Below are 7,881 nucleotides of genomic sequence, written 5' to 3' on the forward strand. Positions count from 1 at the left end.
GTTTTTGAGAGAACTAAAGGTTGCAGGTAAGTTTTAGTGAACTCAAATACAACCTTGATTCTTGTGAGTTAGGGTTGTTTTTGAGAGAACTACAAGGAATGGATAAGTGCCAAGTCTTGAGAAAGAAACTCTTGATGATTAAATGCCCCTTCCCATCCATTTCATTCGGCCATGACCATATGGGAGCCGAATGAATGGTCCTTGAGATCATTCTTGTTGTTTTGCTCAAATTTTGCATGTTTATGTGATAATGACTTGAATTTTGTGGTGAAAATTTGATAAAAATCCTTGCATGCTAAGTGATCATCTAGGTATAGCTCATGTTAGGCTTGCATGTCAATTTTATGGTAGAATATATGTAGAAAATGTGTTGTTTTGGTTTGCAAAACCCGAGGACATGCATGCATGTGGATTCTCTTAGAATGTTGTAAGATTTGATCATTTGGAAAGATTTTGTTAGTGAGCCTTAATTTCAGTAGGAATAATGTGTTAATATTGATTTATGCTTCTTGTTGCATGGTAATAATTCGTGGTTATCTTTTATAAAATGCATATCTTGTGGTTTCAAAAACTTAATGATTGGTGAGTTGAGAAATATGATCTCTTTTGTTTTACCATAATTGTACCTTAGGTAAGGATGATCTCACCCAAGGTTATTTTGAGAATAAGGGAGTTAGTTCAGTAGATTACCATGTATAAGTCTTGGTTTAAGTATTGGGATATTGGTAGTTGAGTTTGTCAAATCAAAACCTTGGAGAAATGAGAGTTATAGTTTCTGCAGAAAATCAGTTTAGTACCCTGAGGTTTAGAGTGAGTTTTGACCATGTCATTGATGTGCACTTTGAGGCCCAAGCCACCAGAAGTTAGTATTGGGAGTATATAAAAGGTTTTACGAGTTGGTTGGAGGTTTGCATGTCTTTTGGTTAGGTGCACAAGTAGAATAACAAAATCTGTCCAGCAGGGGACAGTTTTGTTGCAACTTAGAAATAGGAAGATTTGACCATGTCATGGGTAGGCCCTCATTAGGCCTTATTGGGCCTTAGTTATAGGGAGTGTCAGAGAAGTTTTTCCGACCGTAGTTCATAGGATATGAGTTAGAACCATGTGTCACAAGTTAATTTAAGTCAGGGCGTTTTCTGCCCAGAAAAACAGGGGAACCTTGGACTTTTAGCTCAGGCCCAAGAAGGCCCAAGCCAGGCCCTTGAGCCACATCAAGTTTGTGAGATGCCCTTAGGTCAGGAGAGTCTTGTGTAAAAGTTTTGAAAGAAAACTTGTAGTGTAAGAGTGCCTAATGCACTCAAGAAACTATAGTTGTCATTCTGAAATTTGCACCAGTGAGCGCTTTCACTTATCACATAGTTTTAGAACCCTTAGAAGTGAGTATTAGGTCGACCACCATAGTTGTAAGATGGTATAAGGTCAGTAGAGCTAAAGGCACAAGTGAGGGTCAAAAGGTTTTGGATAATTTAGGAAAGGCACATCGAGTTAGGAAGCCAAAATTAGAAGACCTTGTCTAGTTTAGCGACCAAGTGACTTATGATGTGAGTCGAGATCATCCAAGCCTAGTGTTGCATTATGGTATATATGGTGTTATTTGGTGTTAATATATGATATGTGAATATGTGGCTATGTGTGTACTTTTGTAATTTAAAAGTGAATATAAAATTAAGTGCGTATAGGCCTAAGTGCCATCCGTGTTTAATTTCAAGTTGTAAATAGGTTAAGATGGTAAGAATATATTATAATGAGGATTATTATTATTATGTAGGATCTCGAGACAAGGGAAAACTTGCCATAAAGGTCGAGTGAAGCTCCAGTTGCTCCTACCAGTTAGACCAGACCAGCCTTTCTCAAGGCAAGTGATTCAACTTGACCTTCGTATTTACTATAAACAATTCATATACATATTGATGCAATCATCCTGAGTCATTTGATATGTTTTAATTCAAGCGTATCTTTCGTTTATCTTTGAATTATATAGAAATGCCATGAACCCTCGAGTATGTATTGCAAGTAGTTCAAAAGCCTTTTCATGATAGTTAAATGCCTTGATAAAATGAAGAGTTGATATATTACTTGATTGATCCTCTTGATTAACATGCTGATGATTCCTAAGTATTGATATCTCATCCTGATACTTGAATCCCTATAGAACCTTACCTTGAACCCTGAAAGTCAGAAACTTATCAAAGTGATCCCTCATTGATTGATACCCCTCTTTCTTATCCTAAAGCTTGACAACTCTGATATATCCTGAGCTAAAGAATCATTTCTTCATACCTTAACACCCATAATATTCATGAAACTTATCTTCTTGATGATCCAACACCTGTACCTTGACGAGAAACCATTGCTTTAAGCCCAGTTTGGCATTACCCCTTTATATTATCCATTAGTATCACTAAATTTTTCTGTCCAAGTTCTGACATACGAAAACCTTTTGGTTACCCTAATAGAGTAAAATTTTGTAAATCATGGCCCTGAAATTTAGTACCATATTTCCCGTGTTTCGAGTTGATCTATATCTCCTTAATAAAATGTTTACTGTTAAAAGAGATTTTGTTATAATTCGGCATCAGTTTTTGAAAGAAATAAAATATGGGTTTTCAGTCCCAAAGGGGGATAAATGTTTTCCTTGAATAGTGGATCTGGACTGAGACGCGAGTCCTTTCCACACTTATATTAGGCTTAAAAGTTGCCTAGGGATTCCCGTTAATGTTTTAGAACCCAGCGAGGTTCGGGATTTCTTCGCGGCTGATCACTGGCTGTAATATATAGCGTCATAAAATGATTTTGATTAAGACATGATTTTAAAATTGTTTTGATATAAGCAAAATGATGCCATCTCACATAGTTTTATCTCTCGTTACCATTGGTTATGTCTTTCCATTGTCATTCTATAATGTATATCTCGATTTATGTTTTGTGTCGTACTGTTAGCACTTATTGAGCATTTGGCTCACTCCTTGCTTTACCCTGATATTACAGCTAGCAGCTATGGTTAGATTCAAGCAGACTGCCTGTAAGACCTGTGATGCTGATGCTTATATTCGAGCTCAGGTAGAATAAGTAATAATAGTTTGTGTGAGGACTCGGTACTTTTAATCAGATGTAATAGTTGGTAGTGTTGGGCTGTTCCAAACCCTAAACTGTAAGATCTTGGAGTTGGTTGTGTATTCTTCTTTTAAAATATTGTAATAGTTATATTTAATTTGCTGTTTAAGTTGGGGGCGTGACAGGTTTTGGTATCAGAGCTACGGTTTAGAGTCCCTGGACAGCCCAAATAGGTTATAGGATATGTGTGTAGGTTATAGATAATATGCGAGAGAGTAGGTTAAGTAAATTATTATTAATACTCCTCTTATTGGTTGTCAGCAAAGGGCGCATTCCTCGTCATCCTCTGGGTCGGACGACACTATTGCTTTCACAGTGTATGCTGAGTTGAGGCGCGAGTTCGACATGCTTCAGGGCAAGTACGACCAACTGATAGACCGACTGAAGAACGTGTATCCGGACAGCCGAAACTACGAAGGGAAGCCCAAGGAGCAGATGACTGCGAGACTTGAGACCTTGGTTTAGTACGTCAACACTAAGCTTGAGGAGATGCCAGCGCACCGGGACCGTACCAGCCAGTATGTCATTCAGATGGTGGCGGATGAGCTCTAGAGCATTGTGAAGATGCTTCGAGAGGAAAAGACTACCAAGCCCCGTTCAGATGGAGTGGAGCCTTAGTTCTTTCCATTTACCTTTCATGTTGTTGTACTATCAGACTCTATGGAATCCCCAGTTGTTTCCGTTGTTTCCTTTAAATAAGCCTGTTATTCCTAGAATCAGACTTTGTCCCAATCCTATATATTGTGACCTTTAAAATTTCAATAATTATGTTCTATTGTTCCATTTGCTCTCAACTGTTATTTTACGTTTTTATATGCATCATCATATCTGCTTAATTTGGAAACTTGACCCCATATGTAAATAAGAATGCCATGCGATACCCTCGAATCATTTTATCATTCATATCTGTTTTGACATAACTCTTATTTCAGGATTATGCCTCCCAAAAAGAAGAACCCAACAACCACATCCACCACAAACCCAAATATTCTTCGACTACTGGAAACTTTGCAACAGCAAACCAATGCTATAGCTCAACAACAACTAACTCTTCAACAACGAATTGAAAACCAAGATAACCGTGAGCCACACCAACCACCTGAACCACCAGTACCACCTAGACAAATTGTCACTTTCAAGGCTTTTCAGAATGTGAATCCACCTGCATTTCATGATACCACTGATCCAGTGATAGCTAACACATGGATCAAGGAGATGGAAAGGGATTTTGAGTTGGTATAGTTAGGAGATGATCAGAAGACGCCGTATGCTACTAACTTCTTAAAGGGAGAAGTCATCTATTGGTGGGAATCAGTAAAAGCTATGGAAGTCACTCAGCAGGTTTCTTGGGAGAGATTTAAGAAGTTATTTCTGGACAAGTATTACCCTAAATACATGCAGAATCAGATGGAGCTAAAATTTCTTGAGTTGAAGCAAGGGAACATGACTGTATTGGAGTATGAGAGGAACTTCACTGAGTTGTCATGGTTTGTGAGAAAGTATACCAGCACTGAGGAGGAAACGTATGTATATATATAGGTGTATATATATATCGGGACTTAATGAAGTATATCATAACTTCATTTCCTTCAAAATATTTCAAAGATTGAATCTATTCAAGTCTTATCTTATAGTCTCATCAGTGTGATGAACTTTTGAAACTAATTATAACTTGAACGGTGGTAGTTCAAGTAGTGTTTGGAAAAGATATAAGTATATTGGAGTATCTTGTAACTTCATCTTTTAAACTTATATCTAGTAAATGATTATCTTATGCATGACAAAGATTTTCAGAAAAATGTTGAGACAAGGTTAAATATATGAGATCACCTTGCAACGATATTTTTATACAGTTATACACTGGAACTCTGTGTGTATTATGTATGGAAGAGGACTTCCCATATTTTGAAAAGTATATGTGTATATATATATACTGAATATTTTGCGACTTCATCGCATTAAGATATCAACTTGGTTCATTTCTTTTGACCAAGACTTTCATGAGTACTATGAGAAGGATCATATATTGTTAATCATTATACATATTATTTTGGTGGGCTTGCTGCTCACCCTTGCTTCTTCTTTCATCACACAACATCAGATAGATAAGATGAACAGGACCAAGCTCCCAATTCGCAAGCGGATAGGAAACGTTCCGCAGCTTTCTGGAAGCGTTGAGGCCGCTGTAGCTGAGGTATAAATTACCAATAGGCTAAGTTTTCAACTAATAATGTACCAGACTTATGTATATTATGAATTGTAATAATGGCAAAGAAATGTAAATTTATTCAGAAACCTATTTAAGGTGCATTGGCATATAATTGTGGAATAAAACGACTTGTGATTATTTTTGGATATTCATCTCTGAGGCTATAACTTGTGGTGTGTGTGTTTAATGGTGGGGTCACAGTACAGAGTAGTTGATTATTTATTAAGATTGGGTGTTGTTAAGGGAAATGGAACTCGTGACAACCCGGATCCTCGACCCCGGATTTGGGGGTGTTACACTTAGCTTCTTCATCTCCAACTTCAGCTTCTCCTTCTTTTGCTTTTTCAGCATCAGCAACCTTTTCAGACCTTAAGGTAATAACCTTGACTTGCTCTTTAGCTTCCTTCCTGCCTGGCACTTCAGTGTCACTGGGAAGTGTGCCAGGTTGACGATTTAGCACTGCATTGGCTATTTAACAAATTTGATTTTCCAAGGTCTTGATCGACACCGCCTGACTCTTGCACAACAGCTTAAGTTCCTCAAAATCAGCACTAGTGGGTGCAGCTGCACCTCCCTGTTGAGGATATGATTGCCTTTGAGCATATTGATGCGGTTGCTGGAATCCAGGTGGATTGAACTGCTTACAGATCATAGCTATCTGATTGACTCCATAGGTGGCTAAAGAATCGACCTTCATAGACAGCGCTTGGAGCTGCGCTGCAATAGCAGTGGCTGCATTGACTTCCAAAATACCTGTTACCTTCCCAGGTATCATCCTTTGAGTTGGGTTTTGATGCTCATTTGCAGCCATAGTCTCAATAAGATTATAAGCCTCAGTATAGCTTTTGGCCCACAAGGCTCCTCCAGCTGCTGCATCGAGCAGGGGCCGAGATTGGCCCCCCAAACCATTATAGAAACCAGTGATCACATCCAATCGGGCATTCCATAATGTGGACACTTTCTCAACATTTCCTTGTAGCGCTCCCAAGCTTCGCACATAGATTCTGTAGGTTGCTGCGCAAACTGAGTAAGAGCACTCCTCATAGCAGCAGTCTTTGCCATTGGATAAAACTTCACCAGAAACTTTTACGCAAGATCTTTCCAAGTAGTGGTGGACCCAGCTGGTTCAGAATGTAACCAGTCCTTAGCTTTAGCCCTCAGAGAGAATGGGAAAAGCCTCAGCTTGATAGCCTCATCAGTCACACCATTTTATTTGAAAGTACTGCAAATCTCGACAAATTCCTAATGTGCATGTTGGGTTCTTCAGTCGCAACACCTCCAAAAGAAACAGAATTCTGCACCATCTGAATAGTGCCCGGCTTGATTTCAAAGGTGTTAGCTTGGATAGCCGGATCAAGAATGCTTGAATGAATGTCATCAATTTTAGGCCGAGAAAAGTCCATAAGAGCTGGATCTGCCAGAATAATACGATCATCGATGATTACTGGCTCTTTCTGCTCACTTCCTGAATCCGAATCTTCAAAATCAATCTTCTCCGAAATATCAAGAACTTCATCTGTATCCTCAGCTGTATCTAAAGTCCTCTTGCGAGTACGAGAACGAGTTTGCATAAACGCTCGCTAAAGTACTCGAAACACAACCGGAAACAATAAGTAACACATCTTAATCACTGAGTCCTAATGACCAATGATGGTAAGTACATAAACTAAACAAATACGCCGAGTCCCCGGCAGCGGCGCCAAAAACTTAGCGCGTGATTTCGCCCTAACAAGTTTTTCCAAAAACTTATTAGGGCGAAATTACGCGTTAATAATACACGCAAGTATACGCGTTCACAAGTAATATAGAATACTCTCTAGTTCGTTCCCACAGAGACTCTGACTAATTATTGTTCAATTAAACTCACCCACCAATGTATGATTACTTCTCAATGTTAAGACAATAACACTTAGAATTGATTAACTAATTATTAACTACAATTAACTACTACAATTGAGCACTTAATTAACACTTAGAATTAACAATATTAAAACACTCATGAGATCACAACTTCATTACTACTTCCTTCAATAGTCATTGTTATTACCCTTAGCACGCAACAGTGATGATATTAATCGAATAACACGAAACTGATAAAAGCCAACTTTCATTATACTAATACCATTCTACCAAACATCCACAATTAAGATAGAAGTTGAATAGGCATCAATTATGTTGAGTCCCTATATGTCTACAGAAATTGACAACATAACGATTTAAGAACAAGTTATTCCTTTTGATTACACAGGGCGAATAAAACGGTTAGAGTTACCCACTAATCATGCAACATCATACATGAACATATGCTAGCATGGCAAGTTCTAAATCTCAAGATCCACTGTCGCTTCATAAGAGATTAACACCCTACCTTATATGTTCGCGACGCACATAAGACGAATAAGCACAACCAATACTAGATATCATACAATCATCACACACTAAGGTATTAAACAACTAACTAAAGAATTCCATAGTAAATCCGTTACGACCCCATGATCACGATTAGCCCATGATAGCACTTATCGTCATCATGGGTTCATATGAAAACATGATAAATA

The 7,881-nt window shown here is 38.2% G+C and overlaps 1 non-coding gene across 1 annotated transcript; it reads left to right on the top strand.

The window, feature by feature from the left end:
- The first annotated feature begins 6,263 nt into the window (after positions 1 to 6,263).
- Positions 6,264 to 6,370, top strand: LOC141675764 (small nucleolar RNA R71). The gene has a single exon (XR_012556399.1). It is a non-coding gene; the product is annotated as a small nucleolar RNA R71 (small nucleolar RNA).
- The last annotated feature ends 1,511 nt before the right edge of the window (positions 6,371 to 7,881 follow it).

This window comes from Apium graveolens, chromosome 7 (genome assembly GCF_009905375.1).
Source record: "Apium graveolens cultivar Ventura chromosome 7, ASM990537v1, whole genome shotgun sequence".
Taxonomy (NCBI): domain Eukaryota; kingdom Viridiplantae; phylum Streptophyta; class Magnoliopsida; order Apiales; family Apiaceae; genus Apium; species Apium graveolens.